This window comes from Mauremys reevesii, linkage group 2 (genome assembly GCF_016161935.1).
Source record: "Mauremys reevesii isolate NIE-2019 linkage group 2, ASM1616193v1, whole genome shotgun sequence".
Classification (NCBI taxonomy): domain Eukaryota; kingdom Metazoa; phylum Chordata; order Testudines; family Geoemydidae; genus Mauremys; species Mauremys reevesii.
In genome coordinates this window covers 270650179-270672532 of record NC_052624.1, presented here as the reverse complement: position 1 = coordinate 270672532, position 22354 = coordinate 270650179, and the positions used below count along the sequence as shown (strand labels likewise).

General features: G+C 42.3%; 1 long non-coding RNA gene across 1 annotated transcript; it reads left to right on the top strand.

Moving 5' to 3' along the window:
• The first annotated feature begins 579 nt into the window (after nucleotides 1–579).
• Nucleotides 580–10224, top strand: LOC120399466. Its single transcript, XR_005595182.1, has 3 exons — nucleotides 580–640; nucleotides 9319–9425; nucleotides 9883–10224. It is a non-coding gene; the product is annotated as an uncharacterized LOC120399466 (long non-coding RNA).
• The last annotated feature ends 12130 nt before the right edge of the window (nucleotides 10225–22354 follow it).

Genomic DNA, 22354 nt, shown 5'->3' with positions numbered 1-22354 from the left:
AATAAACGTATCTAATGCTGATCTGCTTCAGGTGTTGGGAGGCTTAATTTGTTTAGGTTTGTAAGTCTGAGTTCTCTTCTATAGTATTTTTCATCTGAGGAAAACAAATATTATATACTTGCTGTACTAGAGAACTTAAATATCCCAGCAATAGGGCATCTTATAAATTAGATAGATGTGGCAGGTAGTTAGATTTGGAGGAAACTTCCCTAGCAAATTGGCCATCTGAATCCTATAGGTAGGATATTAAATTCTTGGACTGCTTATGAGCCATTAGGTCCTGTCTTATTAGACACTTGATAGAGGAATTTAACCCATCGCTGGGACTAGAAAACCTCATGCCTGTTTAACTCTGTAAGAAAGTATCAGAATGTACATCTCACAAAGCACCACTCCTGCTACTAGCATTTGCCTACCAACCCAGCAGTGCTTCCTCCCATTCCCTCTTCTCCGAAGGACTAGAACAGGATTTCGCTGGGTCCATTTTGTTTTTCACTTCTTCTAGTTCTGGAACTGGTTGTCTTGGCAACACCTTTGTTTGCACTTTAAAGGGGCTTTTTCTCAAGAGCAGAGATATATTGTCTATCAAGGGCTGCACTTTGGAAAGTAGATTTCTCTTTCCTTTCTAGCTAGGATACAGGTAAGGCAGGGGAGGAAAAATCCCCTTAGCACTAATACCTATATGCTTCCTGTCTCACACACTAGGGGGATTAATAGACGGCCTTTAACCCTTATCAAACTGGCTATGGGTTATACCCAGCACCGGGCAGAACCCATATCTCCTAAGACCCACTCCAGGGCACTATCCTCTAGATCACATGGCCTCCCTCATACAAAACCCCTGAACAGGAGATTGCTTCTGAGGAATATCTTTGTTAATAAAACCTTTGTTAAATAAATTGCCTCAAGGGACCAACTGCCTCTGTAGGCAAACTCCCTACTAGCTGTGCTGCTCCCAAACCAAGGCTTTTATAACTGCAGGCAGAGCCCAAACAACCCCCAGCTGAACTGAGCCCTTCTCTTGCTCCACCCCATTTAGGTTCAACAAGGTCCCTTATACAATTAGACCCAGCTGTGCTCCTGGCTCTGAAGTGACTGCTCTCCCACAGGGAAAGACTCAGGATTTGTGGCCAGTGGGCTCAGGGGAGAGAATAAGTGAGCAGGCCAAGCAAGAAGGTGGGCTAAACCCAGTCAGGGGTGGGAGTGAATAGATCTCAGAGAGGAGAGGTTTGGCATGGGACTCTTTCCAGAGGAGTCAGGGGGATCCGGGAAGTAGTAGGCAGGTCAGGGTGCTCTGCAGTAGGTTCCTGGAAGGCTAAGTGGGTGGGAGGAAGAGCTCAGGAGTCTGAGGGAGTCAGAGCGTGTTGTCTCAGGTGGATGGTGCTTAAAAGTTTGAGATTTTTGAAGGCACAAAGGGCAGTGAGGCCCTCAGTTCCCACTGAATGTTCATGGGAGTTGCATGTCTAACTGCAGTTAGAAAGTTGCCCCTTAAACTAGTGTCAGGCAGAAGGGACTCACTTAAATGGTTGGTCCTGGAATAATTTAGTAGCAAATCTTTTACCTGCCTGGTAAATCTTAAATCCTCCCTACTTTCCTGCCCCCATGCAGTGAGAAAGGCCTCAGATTAGCATCAGAGTGGGACTTAGGAAACTCTGGGAATAGTTACCCCAGTCTCTATTAGTTCTGGCTCAAATGTTAACTCTGCTTATGATACCCATTCTTCAGTCCAACCCACCTGAGCTGAATAGCAGTGCTAGACAGAGCTGGCCCACTTGCATATCCAAAAAGATCCCTCAGAGGCCAGACTGTGGCTGGTATTGTGCAGATGCCTTTCCTTTGCTCCTTGTGCCTCAGCATATGGTACAACTGTGATCTATTGGAGGAGCAGAATCATGCCTCCATTACTTGGAGGTAGGGATGGAGTAAGGAACAGGCTGGCTGGGGCTATGGTTCCCTGGCATGTGGACCCTGGGACCTCCAGGTAGTATTCTGGCTGAGTCCACCAGCTTTCCTCTTGGGGCTTCCACTGCAGCACTCATAACTTGTATTTCAAAACAGGCCCTTAAAACACAATCTGTGAAGTTAGTGCTGCCATGCCATGTGTCCAGTAGAGTGATGATTCATAGAATATCAGGGTTGGAAGGGACCTCAGGAGGTCATCTAGGCCAACCCCCTGCTCAAAGCAGGACTAATCCCCAGGCACATTTTTACCCAAGTTCCCTAAATGGCCTCATCAAGGATTGAACTCCCAACCTCTGGGTTTAGCAGGCCAATGCTCAAACCACTGAGCTATCCCTCCCCCCATCCACCTAGTCTGTACTTGGATGGCTATTACAATAAGTCTGCTGTTTTGATGCTTTTTACCTTCAGAATGGTCTCCTATCTACATTATGTAAAGTATCTTATGCTACCCTTCAATTTCTTTGCTGTTGAGCAATTTAGTCGCTTGTTCTACCTGACAAATTATTGTCAGTTGATACCACCAGATTCAATTGTGACTTAAGGCATTGATTTATCACACTCGCCTTGGTGAGATGGTATAACTAAGATTTGCTCTAATGACATACAGGTGATGACAATACTTTTGTACTGAGCCATGCTTTTAGCAGCCATAATCCATTGTTCCTTCTGACATCAGCAAGCCATAAAACAGCAACTACAGCCTGACGAGTTATAAAACGCCCTGTTATATCAGAGACATGAGCACTCTGGGGATTTCAGAACAAATTATCTTAGCTACAGTGATATTTAACATTTATGGAGCTCCCTTCATCCAGAAGGATTCCAAGGCACTTCTAACTGAAATAGAAAATGATACATAAAGATCCTCATGGTTGATATGCAGCCTTCTCTGGGCTAAGCTGGAGTGTAGCAGCTGTTTAACAATTCACAGCAACTCTACCCAAGAATGCACTGTACTTTCTCAGCTCTACTGCTGACCTTCTGTGTGACCTTTGGCAAGTCATTTCACATGTCTGTGCCTCAGTTTCCCTGTCTGCAAATTGCCTGATCCTACAACCCTTACTCACTCAGTGAGACCAAGTGAAGTCAGTGGCACTAGTTTGATTAAGTGATGTTGCTCATGTGAGTATGGTTTGCAGGTTCTCTCTCTCCATTTATGTATCGATACCATGTTCATCATGGAGTGTGTGAGCTATGCCTTTGAGACATAGCATATGGAATTTGGCATTTCCATAGCACTATGCCAAGATTAACTCATTTATCATTGCCATTCTCCTGCAAGATAGGTAAATAATAGTATTATCCTGATTTTACAGAGGGGAAAACTGAGGCAGAGAAGTTAAATGACTTGACTGATGCTGCAGAGGGAGTCAGTGTAAGAGCAAGGATTAGAATACAGGGGTAACTTGCTTTCAGTCATATGCTTAGTCCACTAGAATTGGCTACCTCTCATGCTATCAAGACGGCTGCCCCACTGGCCAGAGGTCACATTTAACATAACAACGGTCATACTGGGTCAGACCAATGGTCCATCTAGCCCAGTATTCTGTTTTCTGACAGTGGCCAGAGGCAGATGCTTCAAAGGGAATGATCAAAACATGGGAATTTTAAGTGATCCATGCTCCTGTCATCCAGTCACAGCATCTGGCAGTCAGGGGCTTAGGGACACCCAGAGCATGGGATTACATTGCTGACCATCTTGGCTAATAGACATTGATGGAGCTATCCTCCAAGAACTTATCTATTTTTTTAACCCAGTTATGCTTTTAGTCTTCATAACATCCTCTGGCAACGAGTTCCACAGGTTAACTGAGTGTTAGGTGAAGAAGTACTTCCTTTTGTTTGTTTCAAACCTGCTGCCTATTAATTTAATGGGGTGGCCTATGTTTCTTGTGTTATGTGAAGGGATAAATAACACTTTTTCCACACCATTCATGATTTTATAGACATCTCTCATATCCCCCCTTAGTCATCTCTTTTCCAAGCTGAACAATCCCAGTATTTTTATTCTCTCCTCATATTGAAGCAGTTCCATACCCCAATCATTTTGTTGCCCTTCTGTGTACCTTTTCCAAGTCTAATACTGGTATATCTTTTTGAGATGAGGTGACAGAACTGCAGGCAGTATTCAAGATGTGGGCATCCCATGGATTTATATAGTAGCATTGTGATATTTACTGTCTTATCATCTATCCCTTTCCTAATGTTTCCTAACATACTGTTAGCTTTTTTTGTCTGCTGCTGCATATTGAGCTTTGAGAGTTTTCAGAGAAGTAACCACAATGACTCCAAGATCTCTTTCTTGAGTGGTAACAGCTAATTTAGATCTTATCATTTTGCATGTATAGTTGGGATTATGTTTTCCAGCATGCATTTTCCACTTGGCTTTTATCAGCATTGAATTTCATCTGCCATTTTGTTGCCCAGTCACCCAGTGTTGTGAGATCCCTTTGTAACTCTTTGTATTTAACTATCTTGAGTAATTTTATAATATCTGCAAACTTTGCCATCTCACTGTTTACCCTTTTTCCAGATCATTTATGAGTACATTGAACAGCACTGGTCCTGGAACAGAAACCGTTGAGGGACCCCGCTATTTACCTCTCTCCATTCTGAAAATTGACCATTTATTCCTACCCTTTGCTTTCTTTCTCTTAACGAGTTTCTGATCCATGAAAGGACCTTTCCTTTTATTCCATTACTGCCTAATTTGCTTAAGAGTCTTTGAGGAAGGGTTTTGCAAGGTTTTCTGAAAGGTCAAGTACAATATATCCACTGAATCACCCTTGTCCACATGCTTTTTGACCTCTCAAATAATTCTGATAGATTGGTGAGGCATGATTTCCTGTTATGAAAGCTGCATTGACTCTTCCCCAACAAGTTGTGTACATTTAGGTGTCTGATAATTCTGTTCTTTACTATAGTTTCAACCAATTTGCCTGGTACTGAGGTTAGATTTACCGGCCTGTAATTGCCACGATCGCCTCTGGAGCCTTTTTTAATAATTGGCATCACATTAACTATCCTCCAATCATCTGGTACAGAAGCTGATTTTAAGTGATAGCTTGCACACCACAGTTAGTAGTTCTGCAATTTCATATTTGAGTTCCTTCAGAACTCGAGTGAATCGTATCTGGTCCTGGGGACGTCTTACTGTTTAGTTGACCAGTTTGTTCCAAATTGGAACAAATTGATTATTTGCTTCTTAGATTGAGGAATTGCTTCCCACCATCAGCAGAAGCCTGGATAGCAATGGGTCTCCCAGCCAGAAAAAGGTCCTGCCAAAAATCAGGGACTTTGACCCTTGGATCCAAAGGCCCAGGTAACCTGTGAGTTTAGGGAAAAATCAGTTAATCTAATCTATAAGCAAATGTTTTAGATTTTCCAGGAGAGCTGTTCAAAGTCAAGGCCTGATGATTCTGTGTCTTCTGAATCCTAATCCCAGGCCCTAAAGACTGGCTTTATTTTCAGCACAGTAATAATGCTTAGCTCGTACAGAGCACTTTTTACCTGTAGATTTCAGAGAATTTTGCAAAGGAAGGTAAGTAACACAACCCTGTTCTTAGAGAGAGGGAACCACGCGGCACAAAGAGAGCAATGACTTCCAGGATTGCCCAGTGGTCAAGCCAGGAACAGCACTTACATTTTCTGATTCCCAGGTCGGACTCCTATCCACTAGACCCCAGTGACTCGCTGATGAACCATTTTAAAAACAGCTCTTGAAAAACTCCTTTTTAAAAAGGAAAAAAAATGTAGTGTTACCAAACTCTGTTCATTTCTTATCTAAATTTCTGAGTCAGAGTTATTTTGGGTATTTGTGTGTGTGGTGGGGAGAGTATATGCAGCAATCTCATACTTTCAGTATCTCCCTAAGGACATATGGTTAATTAAAATGTAAACTATACAAACAATTGCACAGAAAGAATATTACTGGCTAACACTTAAGCCAGCTATTAGATGCATGCAGGAGCATAAGCTAGGGAGTATATTAAGTTATTGATGCCATCTGGTCTTTTTTCCTATTCTGACTGGCTAACAGATTCTGCATTTTAACACAGATAAACAGCCTTCCAAGCACAGAAAATTCACACAATTAATGATGTGGAAAATGTATGAGAGAAATTAGTTTGGAGCAGAAATTAATTTGGAGCATTGGTAACCAGTTCATAAACAAAGGTAACAACAACAAGAGAACAGGGCATTTTCCCTTCTCAAGTTTCTCAACTTAGGAAAAGGAATTAAGATCTGCAGGAAGGGAGGGAGTATAAAGATGACCCTGATACAGAAGTATATTTGAGAAAGGGGCTATTATTCAAGCTTATAGCTGTTCATAGTTAACTACAGAAGAGGTGAGAGTGCGAAGAGGAAGATGTTAAGGGCTAGATTATCAGAAGTGAATATAATTAAGGCATCTGCAAAAATGTGGTTGCACCATTTGAGTGTGCAAACAGTTACTTCTGTATGCAATTACCTGATTAGCATGTGCAGATACAGTATACTGAACATGCAAAATGCCTCCATATGGTTTTTTGTCAATGCCTCCATTTTAATCTTAGTTCAAGTCTGATTCTAAATATATATGTAATCTCCTAATTATATACTTAGCAGTTACATAGGGAGGCAGAAGAAAGGTCTTGTGGTTAACACACTGGAATAGACTCTGGAGATCTGGGATAAGTTCTCAGCTCCATCATAGACTTCTTGAGCAATCTTGAGTGAGTCTTTTCTGTGCTTCAGTGCCCCATTGGTTGAAGTTAGGCACCTAAATACTTTTGAGGTTCTGGGCCAAAGTGCTAAATTGTCCTATTATTCTAGTATTTCTTATTGTTTTATTATGAATTGCTCAAAACATTTGGTTATTAAACAATCTCTTTTATGCACTTTTGCATGTTCCTGACCCACTGTAGCTGATTTTGGGGGCTGGATTTTTGTGCCTCTGTGGACTCACAGATGCTGGTTCAAACATATATTAATGTTAAACAGCCTGTATGAAATGCTGTTTCTCTTTTTGACTGTTCAGCGAGCTTTGTTTGCTTTGAAAATTCAGTTGCTTTAGTCTCTCTTGATCAACTCATCACAAGTTATCTGTGTCATGTCCAAAAATGTATCTTTTTATTATTCTCTCCATCTTCCAACACATATTTCTTCCTAAATGCAGCAGCAGCAGGAAAAAAAATAAACACCTGCTGTTCCTGTCTATGTTCTGGAGAGAGAGAGAATGAGTCATTAGTCCACTGGCACTTTCCAGCCCACTTATGAAACCCAAGAACGCTAACCGCACATTTGTTGCCCTATCATATTTCCTCAGAACATCCAGCCTCAGGCAGGCTACTGGGGAGAGATGCAACAAAGCCTCGACATTTCATTACGTTTAGTGACCGCAGCCGGTTGCTGCTGTTACAGGAGAGTTGTGCACAGACCACGGAAATATGAAAGGCCAGCTTTTTCCCAGAGTTGTATATCTGTGGAAATGAGTCTTCACCCAGCTCTACCCAATAGGTGTGCATGTGCTAAATAGCCATTTACTACATCCTGCTGTGAGGATGTAGTGCTGACCAGTTTTTGTGTGCTGGTCCTGGGAGAGCATAGAATAGCCTTATACTCCATGTATACTCCAATCTACATTGTCTGGCTGAGGCCTTCATGGCCTGGTAAGCCAGCTGGGAATAGCTGGGTGCAACAGCGATCTGGGCTTACCCTTTTCCTTCCTCCCATGCCCCATATGCTGGTGGGGAGAGGGCTGTGAGAGTTCTGGAGAGTGGTATAAGACCTCGCTGGTAACTCCTTCACCTGATCAGACAGGAAAGGCTACAGAGGGAGTGCATAATGAACGGATTAGAGGCACATCCGGGAGCTTGTTAGAGGATTTATGTCTATTCTGTTCCGGTCCTTAACTCGCCCTCATCACCACAGTATCCGAGGGCCTCCCAGTCGTGCAATGAGCAAGATGATTAGCATTTGTCGTTCTTTCTCCCCAGTAGGAATGTTGTGAGGATGTTCTATATAATGTTTGCTGTAATATGCAGGCAGGTCAGAGTCAGGCCCCTGGGTCTTGGAATGGAAAATGGTGATGTTTCGGGCAGGTCTTAGATCCTGTTGGAATGTGTTTCACAGCCTGCACTAATGAGATTTACAGGGGCGCCCAGAGGATTCAGGGGGCCTGGGGCAAAGCAATTTCGGGGGCCCCTTCCATAAAAAAAATTGCAATACCATAGAATACTATATTCTTGTGGGGACCCCCCCCCACCCCTGGGCAGCCCTGGAGATTTAACCTTGCTGTGGACAGCTCCATTGTACCTGAACAGCAGATCTGTTGACCACAGTCCTCATCCTAGACTTTCCAGTGATCTTTTGGATATCCTGGGCCTAGAGCATGAAGTACCTTGAGAATAAGGACCAAGGCCTTGAACTTGACTTGACTCTATAGAGAGGCAGAGGACCGATCTGATGTCCTCTTTTGCTGATGAGATGTCCTGCAGCATTCTGTGATAGCTAGAGTTTGCTAAGGGCTGTTATCTTCATGCTCAGATATATAGCATTGCTATAGTCCAGATAAGAAGTGACAAAAGCTTGAATAACTAAGGCCAGGTCATCGTCTGCAAAGCGATCTGCATGTATCCAATTCAGGAAAACATTCAAGTCAATCCATTGAAGCATTCTGTTTAAAGCCCTGTGTAGAAAATGACCTAGAGCGAAGGACAAATCTGTAAGATAGTTACATTTACTGATGGCACCAAATTAGGGGAGAGAAGTGAACACACTAATTTTCACGTCATCATTTCATGGTATCGTGTCATTACGTTGTGAAGCCTAATGTACCAATGTGTCAACACCAAAATGACAAACTGCCACCAGCTTTCTAGAACTTGCACAGATACGCAGCACACCTGTTTTCAGATGAGAAAAGCTGTAATTAGTGCCGAGTGATTATTTCCACAGCTGAAAGGATGAGGCAGACCAGCACTTACTAGCCACAGTAAATATATGCAGCATTTGCAAAGTACAGATTTATTCATGCTTAAGCTGTTTTGCATTTTACTCTGCTGAGAACTCGTCTACAATAATAAAAAAACCGTTTGCATTTTTATAGCACCTTTCGCCCACTGCTCTCAAACTCTTTACAAATATGAATTAATTCAGCCTCACAACAGGGGTGGGCAAATCCATTTTGCAGATGGGTAAAATGAGGCCAAAGGGGTTGTGAATTTTCACAGTCAGGTTTGGAACCTAGAACCCCTAACATTCCAGTATAGGATATTGTAATCTGTAAAAAAAGATAGAGGTGGCAGAAATGTGTATCCCAGGTATGCAGTATGAGCTCATTGCTTCCTTCCCTGCCATCTCTGTTTCTATTAGGGATCACTGAACTGGACTTTAATGCAACTGAGAATCCATTCGTGGAATGTATAAAATACAGTGAGAAAAGTGATTGTAAAAATGATCCCATGTTACTTCAACTGCTTGTGAGTCACCTCTTTGTTTTTTCTTACTATTACCACTGCAGAGCCTATTGACCTGTGAGAGAATGAGCTGAATTTTATTTGGCTTATTGGGCCAAATTCCGAGGTCCATATTTAGAGCCCGAGTATAGAATCCTTACAAACATTGAATAAAAATTGCTCACCTGAGTACAACCATTGAGACTTTGCCTGATTAGGATTTGATTAAACCTTAGTAAAGATTTCAGGATTTGTCTCTCAGTCGATAGAATTGTCAGTTAAGGATCAGCTGCAGAATCTTTATCACTGGGAACTGAGGTACTTAGATACCATTGTGGTAGGTGCTTTAGAAATTCTTATGTATTATAGCTACAGAGACACAAATCCGAGCAGTGCTGAGGAGCCACACCTCCTATGGAGCTACTATCTATAAAGTAACTGTTCAAATCACATGAGATTTATATTTATTCTCTTTCAACAGATCCCAGATCCAGGGGCTCAGTGTAAGAGTCCAAGGTGCCCAAGGCCAAAAAGAGAAGTGAAAATGGATGCATATGGACCAAGGACGCATGTGGATAAATCCCAAGTGTCCCATACCAAGAGTGTTCAATGGCAGGTGTAGAGTAGTCCGGACCCCACAGGATCAGGGCCTTGACCTGGACTCCATTAAGACAGAATAAATAGAAATGAGGCTAGTCCAACAAACTCTTTTGCCTGTGAGTAACTTTATGCAGATGAACAGTCTTGTTGAGTTCACCTAACTAAAGTTACTCATCATGTGTGTAGGATCAGACCCTGTAACTGTATATAAAGTTCAATAAAATTACTACTTTGTTTGCTTTATAATATTGGCTAGAGAGCCCCAACCAAAACTGGAGCCCCACTGTGCTAGACAGTTGACACACACACATAGTTAGAGATAGTCCCTATCCAGGAGAGATTACAATCTATACCAATAATGCATGGGAGAAAGGAGGCAGCGTTACCTTCATGTACAGATGAGGAACAGGCACAGTGAGATTACACAGTAGCCTGCAGCCAGACAGGATGTCTCTGGCAGAGCCAAGAAGTGACTCTCTCCCGAGTCCCAGTCCAGTTCCTTGACCATGAGATCATCCTTCTGTCTTAATCATTCCATTTGCACACCTGTCTGATGTTGCTGTGCTATAGGTAGAACAGGTTTGTCCATTCCACCAAGGGCTTTCCTCTGTACAGTCCCACGGGGGCTCTTATTTTTATCCTTCTTGGGTGGATGGTCTGAAAGTTTCTCTTTTCAGCTTTCTACAGATGACAGAACAGGGAAGCATAAATAGAAGATGGGGCAGGTGGGGAATCCTGTGATTAAATGATGGACTATGCAGAGAATTATAATTGTGGCTCGTATAATAATTTACTGGACAAGTTTTAAGCAAAAACTCTCAAGGTCATCTGGGAAGTGATGAACTGGCCTCCTTTGGGATTAATGAGGATTGCCAGGCAGAATAAACTTTACTCATTATCTTGCCCCCAAAAAGTGCCTCATTTTCTTAAATCTACTCATCTCCATCTCTCCTGTTATTAATGGGGGGTGGGAGGCAATAACTTTTACCAGAGTAAATGTAGGCAGCAAGAGAAACCCATTCAGAGAATGACTTATGTGATTATCCACTAAGGACTGAAAAAGGGGGAAAAGGTTTCAGTCTCTTTTGGCAATCCAAACCAAAAAATTGAAAATACCCAAACTAGCTACTCTAGGCTGCTGCTGATCATAGAGATGTAGGGCTGGAAGTGATCTTGAGAGATCATCTAGTCCAGCCCTGCTCTGCTGAGGCAGGACCAAGTGTACCTTCACCATCCCTCACAGGTGTTTGCCCAACCTGTTTTTAAAAATCTCCAATGACAGATATTCCACAACCTTCCTTGTTAACCTATTCCAGTGCTTAACTATCCCTATAGTTAGAAAGTTTTTCCTAATATCTCTGATTTAGCCCATTACTTCTTGTCTTGCCTTCAGTGGGCATGGAGAACAATGATCACTTTCCTCTTTATAGCAGTGCTTAACATGTTTGAAGACTGATATCAGGTTCCTCCCTCAGTCTTCTTTTCTCAGGACTAAATATGCCCAGGTTTTTTAACCTTTCCTCATGGGTCAGGTTTTCTAAACCTTTTATTATTTTTGTTGCTTTCCTTGGACTCTCTCCAGTTTTTTCATCTCTCTCTTAAGGTGTGGTGCCCAGAATTGGAAAAAATCCTCTAGCCGAGGCCTCACCAGTGCCAAGTGGGACAATTATATTCTGCATATTATATATGACATTCTTGCAGAAACATCCTAGAATTATATTAGCCTTTTTAGCAAGTGGATTGAATTGTTGATTTATATTCTACTTCTAGGTGACTTCTGTGCCATAATTAACATAATTAATTAGCCACACATTTTTCTTTTTTTTCCTGCAGAAAAAAGCTTCTGCTGGAATTTTACTGCAGTTCTGCCTTTTGCCCACCAGAGGGCACTGTGGCACTATAACACAGCAGCAGCTCCCAGCCACCTAGGGAAGAGAAAGAGCCTGCCTTCTTCACAGCACCTGTTGGGCCAGGTCAGGAGACAGGGGCTATGGGGAGACAGACAGCATGGGGTTGCTGTGGGGTCAGACATGGGCTCTTAAGGGCTAGTGGGGGAGGACAGACTGTGTCAGAGGCTGAATGGGAGTGGAGGTGCAGGGCCAGTGGGGGAGGGAGTGCAGGGACACATGGGGACAGGGGGTGACTGAGTGGGGGCACAAACACCTGGGGACTGGAGGAGGGAGTGCAGGACCACATGGGGATGGGGCAGTGGGTGTCTGAGTGGGGTGGAGGGATACAAGTGGACAGGTGGCACAAGGACACATGGGGACGGGGAAAAGGAGTGAAAGGCCACATGGGGATGGAGGAGTGGCTGTCTGAGTGGGGGTAGAGGGATAAAAGTGGCCAGAGGGTGCAAGGACACATAGGGGTATAGGGACAGGGGCAGATGTGCCTGACTAAATGGGAGAGGCTAGGGGTCAGCCAGGGTCTGCAGGGTCCTTAGAGGTTTTTAAGGTCAGGCTTGACAAAGCCCTGGCTGGGATGATTTAGTTGGGTTTGATCCTGCTTTGAGCAGGGGGTTGGACTAGATGACCCCCTGAGGTCCCTTCCAACCCTGAGATTCTATGATTCTATGGGGGAAACTTCCTAACTGTCCCACTCTGCTCCCCTCAAAAAACCTGTTCCATACTTTTCCCATCTGTAGCTAACAAACTTTCAAGTTCACACCCAGACTCCTTCCCAGAAATTATTTCCCTCTTCCTCAGCTCCTCTGTTACCCCTGACTCCCACAAGCCTTTGCACTGCTCTGAGGGGTGCAGGAAATATGGTTCTGTATTGTCATTTAAACAAATTATTACTCAGAGTTCTGTATTAACATTCCTAATAAGGAATCTATTTGTTAAAAAACATTTTCTGAATCTTTTTTGTTGTCTCCATTGATAGTAACATACTTGCTGACAGGTATTGTAAAATAAATGACTAAAATAATCAAAACTGGTGTGATTATATTGTGTTACTTTGACAAATAAAATATGCAGAATTTTGCAGAATTTGAAAATATTCTGTGCAGAATTTTTAATTTTTTTTGTGCAGAAGTCCCCTGGGAGTAATATTCAATTAGAGATCGACTATAACCCCCAGATCCTTTTTAGCAGTACCACCACCTAACCAGTTATTCCCATTTTGTAGTTGCTCATTCGATCTGTACATGATGATATAACTCTCTGCTTTTGTCTCCTCCCTCACCTTTGTGACTTTCCCAAGGTCATACAGCAAATCAGTGGCAGAGAACCACTGATTGGAACCCAAAGGTCATGACTTCTAGATCCCTTAACTAATCACAAGGCTAAATCTTGAAGGGTTGCTGCATAAACTTTGTGTATCTGTTCAGTTTAATAGAACAATTCCAGTCAGATGAAAATGGACTATTGAAATTCTTTAAAGTTTAAGCAAACCACAAAAAAGTGGCCTAGTTTGAATACTTCTAACAGATTCTTCTTGATCAAAAGATTTTTTTCTTATCATGGGAAGATCAAGGATAACTCCATTGCAGAGGAAGAATGATCCTAAGAAAATATCTGCCACTTATTTGTAGGAGTAAACTCTATTGCTGAAATATGACCTTGGTATTTTAGTCTTCCTTGATAAGACTACAACAGATACTAATCAAAACAGCACTTCTTTCTTTGAGGGATAATGTATAGTGTAAGTATTAACCACCAGCAGACCAACACTCAACTCAGATGGAAGGATAATAGGTCAATAAAAAGTTGCTTGTTCCTTAGTGAATACTCTAATTTCACTGTCCAACAGTGATACAATAAATCAGTGAAAACTGTAAAAGGCTAAGAAGTTAAGCAATGAATGGAACACACAATGAGGAATGTTTAAGCCTGGTGTGAATTTTATCAGTGGAATTACTTGTGAAACGAATGATGAAATTGGTAGTGTTCTACATAAAGATGTGTACCTATGCATTGCAGATCATGCCCCCTAAAAAGGAAATGTGAAAATTTAATCTGAGTTTCCATTTATGGTACAATTAGCACATAATGAATAAAAAAAAGAGCACAGGTTGGAAGGATTTAAACTGAGGAGCAACTTGTGAAATGCTGTGGACTTCAGTCATAGTGATATGTCAATGAAGCCCAGTTGTAAATCCCTTTCTCATTAAGTCCAGACAGTACTTTTCAGCCTGGGGGATCTGGATCAGGTCCCAAGTGAAGAAGAATGTTGTACTCCAGCCAATGGAAATTGAAGGTGGGTGTAATGTAATACCCCAACTAGAATTTGGCCAAGGTGCTGGAGTTAACATCCCCTAGCATTACTAGTAGTGCCCTAGTAGCTTGGGGCATATTACTAGTTCATTGGTCCCAGCCAGTTACTGTGGATTGAGTTACATGCTCCCAAATCATTGATAAGTCTAAGGCTGCTCCAGCATGGCTGCACTGTGGGCAAGGGAGAGGAGACCTTGCCCATGTTGCTGCCCTTTCCCTCCCTGGCATGCTCAGGAAGGTGTCAGCTATCTTGGCAGCCAGCCGTGAGGAGTGCATAGCAGGAACGGATTGAAGGGCATTTCTAGTGTATGGTGAGGGTAGGCTTATGGACATGGACCTCAGGGCTGAGCTTTGGGGAGTGCAGAAGAGTAAACTCACTGCTGGTGCGCCCTCTCATGGCAGGGTGTGGCATAGCAGCTCTTTCCTCTCTAGCACCCCATGCTGACGGTCACTCTGGTTGTCTGTCTCTTCATGGCTTGGCCCTCTGGACACATTCTGTTCCAGTTCCACCCCTTCCAGGGTAACAAAACGTCAAACAAATAATAGTCCCAACACTTATATCCGGTCTTCAGCCCTCAACTCTGGGTACCATGTTCCTCACACCCTTTTCTCAGGGCTTTTAATTGTCTTTATCCCATTGCATCAGGGGGTTTCCCACCACCATCCCAGTGGCTAGTAGGGGAACCTAGGCTCACCCTCTACACTGGGTTCCAGGCCATGTTCCTGAGGATGAGGAGCCAAGGTCTGCTTTGTCTGACATGTTGCCATTGCATCCTTGCTTTTTCCTAGCATCTGCCTGTCTTCATACCTTTTCCCCAGCCCCTTCTTTGGCTCTATAATGATAAACACATCCTGCCCCAATTCCCACACACACTGAACGTATTTCATGTCCCTTGGGAGCCATACATTCAAAGCAGCCATGAGTCAAAGGCTGTTTGTAGCATCCGAGGAAGGTGGGAGATGAGCACCTTCAAAGACCTATTGTTCTCCCTAATGGTCTATTGACTTGTTTCCAACCAGCCAGACTGACTGTATTTTGTCTGGAGGGCATTCCCCAGGTGCAAACACTTTTGTAGTACAGATGTATAGTCAATCTTCCTAAATTTAGATACAAAAATGATAGATGCATACAAATAGGATAATCATATTCAGTAAATCGTAACCTTTCCAATATCTCACAAGACCCATCTTGCATAAACCACTCTTAGTTATGCCATACTGACATCATAACAATATCTCTGTAAAGAATATGAGGTGTAGTGCCACAGCCTCCACTCAGGGTGTTTGTGCGGGAGGTGGTCTTGTGCTTTTTCCCAATCCATGCAACTATGCTAGCATCAGAAACAATCTGTCCTGAGATTAATTAGAATCATAGGACAGGAAGGGACCACAAGGGTCATCTAGTCTAACTCTTTAGGCATTAAAGAATATTTATTCTTAAAGTAGAATAACTCAAGGTTTCTGTAAATATCTCATCAGAATATAGTTCCATTAGGTAGTTTCATTAATATCAGTTCATTTATGGTGAAATTCGGCCCCATGTAGAAGCCCAGCATGAGACCTATGTTCCCCAGGACCTTGGGCTGTCCTCTGCCCCCCAGCCCCTCCACTCTGCACAATGAGAAATTTCATCCTTGGAGAACATTTTAATGCAGCAAGCAAAAAGGAAAAAAAAATCCACCAACCTTGCCCAACACTGCACGTTGAATGAAAACAGCACGACATGCAGGTATTTAAAACATAAAAGCCCCCCGACAAAGGTGACATAGGGAGGGGGGATATGAGCACACCGTGGAATGAAATCTCTCCTAAATCTGAGTTTTTTAGAAATTAATTAATTAAAAGACGCAGGTGGATTTTTTTTGTAAAGCAGCTTTTATTAAAAAATGAAGCTCTTCCTGTAGCTGAAGCCTAACTGGAAGCTTAAAAGCGGAGAGCCAATTAAGGGCTGGAAATGTTTTGATAACAGTCTTCACAGGCTTAAAATAGCAAGTTGTTCCTTCCCCTAGAAGGCCGATGCTATGCGCCACAAAAAAAGATCTGCAGGCAATGAAGCTTCCGGACTGGAAATACTTTCAAGCTACCCTCTTCATTTTGATAGCATCTTGCTCACCCACCGCAATTTTGGATTGTATCCCTTTGAAGATAACAAATAATCTTTTTTATACAATGCCTTCAATCCTGGATCCCAAAGCACTGCCTGTTTATTGCATGGGCCTGATCCAAAGCCCATGGAAGTCAATGGGATTCTTTCTATAGACTTCAAATCAAGTCCTATCTACATTTCTTCCAAGTTTTAATATATTAATAAAAATATGCAGTAATTTGTTAATTATAGCTCCTCTGGATTTAAACTTATAATTAACCAACATAATTAGGCACTTTGAACAGTCAGTTCTTATTTACTTAACATATCATAATTGCCCAATTACATTCAAAACTAAGAGCTTTTTTTGAGCAACTTAATCTGGAAAAAAAATTATTTTAATTAGTGAGATCCTTGGATTTAGTTCAGAAAAAAATTCACCATCAATCCAAGTAAACAAAGTATGAAATATGTTAATATGGGAAATGTAAATTATAACATAAATATGATAAATATATTTAAGAACTGGCATATCTTGATTTGAGCACAAAATAGTTCTGCATCCTCAGTTCAGATAATACTTTGACTGTCGTAACATATTAGCTTAAGTCTATGATGAGAACTTCTCCATGCAGTACTATGGCATATTGACTCTCTATGTGAATGTTAAATATTTTATTGCGGTTCACAATGAGCTTGATCCATAGCTCGCTGAAGTCAATGGTAAGAGTCCCATTGACTTCAGTGAGTTTTCAGTCAGGCTCAGTGTTTGTCAGAATTTGGATTATTTTTTATTTCATTTGTCTCAAGGGCAGTGGAGTCCACTGCGATGTCCATACTCTGTCATAAAGGCAAAGCTGCTGTGGTGAACAGTAGTGATCTTCCCATCCCTGGTGGTTTCATAGAAGAACATGACCGAGAGGAAGGATGGTAGAGTGGTTAGAACCTCAGCTTAGGATTCAAGTCCCTGCTTTGCCACAGACTTACTCTGTGACCTTGGACAAGTCAATTAGCATCTCAGTCTCCTCTGTTCCCCTCTATAAAATGAGAATGATCACACTTCCCCACCTCACTGGGTGTTGTGAGGATAAATACAGAGATGTCTGTGAGGTACTCAGATACTTCTGACAATAGGGGCCATATAAGTGCATTAGATAGATAGACCACACAGCTAGCTCAGCCGACGCCAGCTCTAATGGCTGTTCTAGCTATGGTAGAATTGTTCTGAAACAAAAATAAATTAAAAGGGACAATTTTTGCCCCCATTAACTGCCTCCTTGCAAATCTGGGGCAACCCCGCTGTGTTTTCATGATGCAGAGGACTAGCCCCAACTGTTTAGTGCACATTCCTTCAGGGGTCTGCAAAGCAGCAGCAAATCTTCACTGAGATGGCAGAGTCAAGAACGAGTATGGCCACCAGTGCAGAAGACTGAGGGGAACTTCCAAAGGTACTTTGCACTACCAGCCAGTCCAACTGAATTTAAGGGGAAAACTCCCATTGAAGTCAGTGGTGCAAGACCAGGCCTTGAATAAGCGCACGTGAGAAGTTGGGGCCCAATTCTGTGATCTCTCACTCACTCGAATGGTCTTTAATCATTCACACTCTATGAAGTTCAGAGCAGACGGGAAACCTGTGATATCTCATATAGTCCTGTAGCTAAGGCCCTGACATTATAAGGCCAGAAGGGACCATTTTGATCGTCTAGTCTGACCTCCTGAATAGAACAGGCCATACGATTTCCCTGAACTAATGCTTGTTTGAACAGAGCAGCAATTTTCATTTAAAAACCACCAGTGATGGTGACTCCACCATACCTGCCATGTGGCCTGGGGCATGATGCTTCATTTTTCTGTACCTCTGTTGCCCAGGTATTTAGGCAGTAAGCTCTTCAGGGCAGGGACTGTTTCAGCAGTACCTAGCACAATGGAGGCCTGACCTTGGTTAGGGTCTGTGAGCACTAATACAGTATAATAAATACCATATGTCACTATGAATTAACTGTTGGCAAAACTGACTTTTTAATGGTGAACCCTGTCTACAGGGTGATAATATCGAGTTAGCTTAACTACTTTAATATTATCACAGCATTGGTTGAATTCCATACACAGTGTTTAAATGGTTCATAGGGAACCCTGCAAATAATATGGCAACATCATCTCATTATCCCAGGCGAAACTGGAAAGGTTTCCAGGGTGGGCAATGTAGTTAGATCTGCTATGGAAATTTGGTTCAAGCTAGTAAGTACTAAGGAAGAAGGCTTTTATTATGTAGCATGCATAGGGGTTATTCTCATGTCATCCCTCCCTCATTTGACCCTTCCAATTGTCAGAATCCACAGCATCAGACATTATCTTTCTACTTTTAAAATGTCATTTCCTCAGGACCTGCAAAGGGAAAATTTTGTTCCCAGCCAAGTGGTTGAACTATAGCAGGGCACTCGCATTCTTTAACAGGTTGACAACATAATCGGACTAAGCCCTGTCAAGCTTTATTTATTGCTGATGATTATGCTATCTTCCCTTCTACTTTCACCTCACATGCCGTTCACTCCTGGTTGCCATAGAGATGCTACACAGGATTAGTCTAACTTTAGGGTAGCCTTGTAACCTCACATACTTTAAAATACTTTATGTTTCCTAGCAACTAGGCTGAATATATAAATATTTCAGCTGTGCTCCCAGGCACTTGATTTGCCATCCCCTGAGCACAGAACTTTTCTGGGTCTGTTAGGACCTGGCATGAAGGCCAGGGACAAGCTGATCCTGCAGCTTCTATTTGCATCAGCAATCCATACTCACCCTATTGATCCTATTAGCGTTCAGTGGGGCTACCTGTATCATCAGGGGTTACTCACATCACTAAGGGTTCTGTATGGTACATTTAGACTTACACATCAGTCTCTTTACATGTTACAAGAAAGAACAACCGTGGCTAAGATGATCAGTGCATAGAATTTCAAGAATATTTCAGAGACAAAAATCTAGAAAAACATGGATTTGACTGGACAGTAGAATGTACATCCAGCCCTGAACCTGAGCAGGATTTAAAAAACTCAGTCTAAGGAATCCTTGATTTTACTATAATACATTTTATTAATGATTTGTCTAGCTAAGCGAACTTCAAATGATATTAAACATTTTAGGACATTGGCTGTAAATTCCTCCTGGAAAATTGCCTTCAATGGAGTTACACCAGCAATTAGTTATGTTTAACCCATGCCATATTGTAATGTTCCCCTGGTGTTATCTGGACCGGTGATCTGCTAGGTCACTCCAATCCTTGACTCTGGGAGCCAGCCTTACCCTGCTCCACTGTGAGAGCCCCCTCTCCTGGGCTATTCATGCACAGCTTTTAGCATGTAAGCTGCTCCCAGCTAAGTGAGTAGCACTTTTGGCCAGCCGCTGCTTGGATTGTGCAACTGAATGACACTAGCCAATATCTTCGGTCCCAGACACAACCTAGGAATCTCCATCTTGCAGTATCCAGTTATGCCCGTTGGATGCTGCAAGCTTATATGAGTTTGTCAATTTAACAAAGAAATTGATATATACCAGGCTTGTTATCCCAAGGGGAGTCTGACACACTTCAAACCAAACACACTGCTTCAGGTAGAATAAAACAAATGTATTAACTACAAAAGATAGATTTTAAGTGATTATAAGCCAAAGCACAACAAGTCAGATTTGGTCAAATGAAATAAAAACAAAAAGGCATTCTAAGCTGATCTTAACACTTTTAGTGCCATTACAAACTTAGATGCTTCTCACCACAGGCTGGTTGGTTGCCCTTCAGCCAGGCTCTCCCCTTTGATCAGCGCTTCAGTCACTGTGTGTTGATGTCTGTAGATGGAGGTGGAAGAGAGAGAGCATGGCAAATGTCTCCCCCTTTTATCATCTTCTTTCTTCCCTCTTGGCTCCCCCTGCTTCAGAATCAGATGAGCATTACCTCATTGTAGTTCCGAACTGACTAAGGGAAGGGGGGTGACTCACCTGAGAGTCCAACAGATCCTTTGTTGCTGCCTAGGCCAGTGTCCTTTGTTCCTGTGAGGCTGGGCTGGGTCTGTCCTGTACATGCCCTGATGAGGTGTGAACTGCCCCTCTGCTCCTGGAGAGTTTTGCCTGGGCTTGTTTTAAGCCATGAGGATACATTTTCATCCTCATACCCTATATACATGAAATTACAACCTATAACATCACTGTAACAACAATGGTCAGTGCGTCATGAGCCTTCCGAAGACACCTGACATGACAAATTTTGCATTGGATACCACACAATCATATTATAAGGATTAACCTGGGGGTGCAGGGTGTTCCCCTGAGGTTCAGAGCATCACACATATTATATATCTTTTCTGTGTAATGATTAAGAGTCAAGTTATCTTCTCTGCAGGAAAGGGGACAGGAATCCCCTGAGTTCTCACTCTTAAAGCTTCCTTCAGACTGCTCCTTTGGTTTACGTAGTTGACCATGTACCTATGGTCCCTATGGCTCTCCATGAACATTTCCTTTTGAGTTACATTGGGAAAGGCACCTGCACAGGAATGGGCCAGCATTATATTACACAGGTAAGTATAAAATTCACAGGGAGCCAATATCATGGAGAGAGACACTCTTCCCTCTGTCTTTATCCCTCATGTTTGAGCTCCAACCTTTCCTGACGTGCAGAGTGCCTACCCCATGTTTCTCTTCTAGAGAAGCTTCTGCAGTCTTTGGAGGCATGCAGGAGAATGCCATGGAGACAGTGTTCCCACTCTCCTGCAGGTTTGGGGGGTTTCTGAATCATTTTTCTCCTCTCAGGTCCAAATAGGAGGGAAGCATGTGGTCTTGCAACTTTCAACATTATGTGATATCTTTTCAGATGAGTAGCTCCACAGATTGCCAGGCTTAGTGCCTGATCTTGCACCACAGAAGTCAATGAGAGCTGCACCATTGATTCCAATGGGTGCATGATCAATCCTTGAACAATCAGAGCTGGTTGACATTTTTCTGACCAAAGAATTTTTTCCATTGCAAAAAAGTCTAGTTTAAAAATTGATTTTTTGTGTATGAAAAATTGACATTATCAACCTTTTTTCTTTTTCATTCATTTTAAACTTGAAATTGTTATTGAAACCATGATTGGTTACCAAAAACACTGGGTAAATAAATTTAAAAAAAAAATCAGAAGTACTGAAATGATTATCAGATTTCTTGTTTAACCCAGCTTTCAGTAAATAAAAAAGTCTCTCAACATTTAGAGAAATAGTGCAATAAAAAGTTTAGGAAAATATTCAGTGAAAAACAAAAAATGGGTCCATTTTGAACTCTGAAGATGGCAAACAAACTTGAAAATTTTTATTTTTGACCTATTCTATCTATAAAATGACTTATTTTCCTCTTTTCTTTTGGTGCAAAACCTAAAGTACAACATTCAGCTGCAGCTACTGTAAGCTCTTAAAATAAAAAGAATAACTCTTAAGTTTTTTCTACTTTGTTTTTTAAAGGCCCATATATCATCCTTGGGCTAATTTAATATAAGATGAGAAGCTCTGAGGAAAAACAAACTGTTAAATGCAAAGTATTCCCAAAGGGTACCAATCTGGGTATTGGCTAGTTATGCCCCACGCGGGCAGGGAGGGGGATAACAAGGACACAATTTACCTCATCCTGCTACCTCTGCAGCAGTTGTCAGGAGTGGAGAGGGGACTTAAAAGGAAGAGGCCCAACTCAGTCAGGGGTGACCAGGAAGCAGAGAAGAGCATTGCTTCTTCATTGCCGAGGGAAGCCTGATTCCAGCCAAGAGCCTGAGACAGCTTGTTACCAGTGATAGGCTAGGTAGGCCCAGGAATATTGACCAGAAGGACTGGCTGCATGGAGACAAGCCCTGAGCTGATGGGTGGGGTTCTGCTGAAGATGTCTCAGGCAACCCAGGGGTTTGAATTCACTGTTTTTTCTTTTTTCTTTCAGATTGTAGTTAGCCCCAAAATAAAGATGTTGAGAATAAAATTAAGCAAGGAACCAAAGGACAAAAAGAAAAGTTCTTGAATTGGCTATACATCAATGCCAGGAGC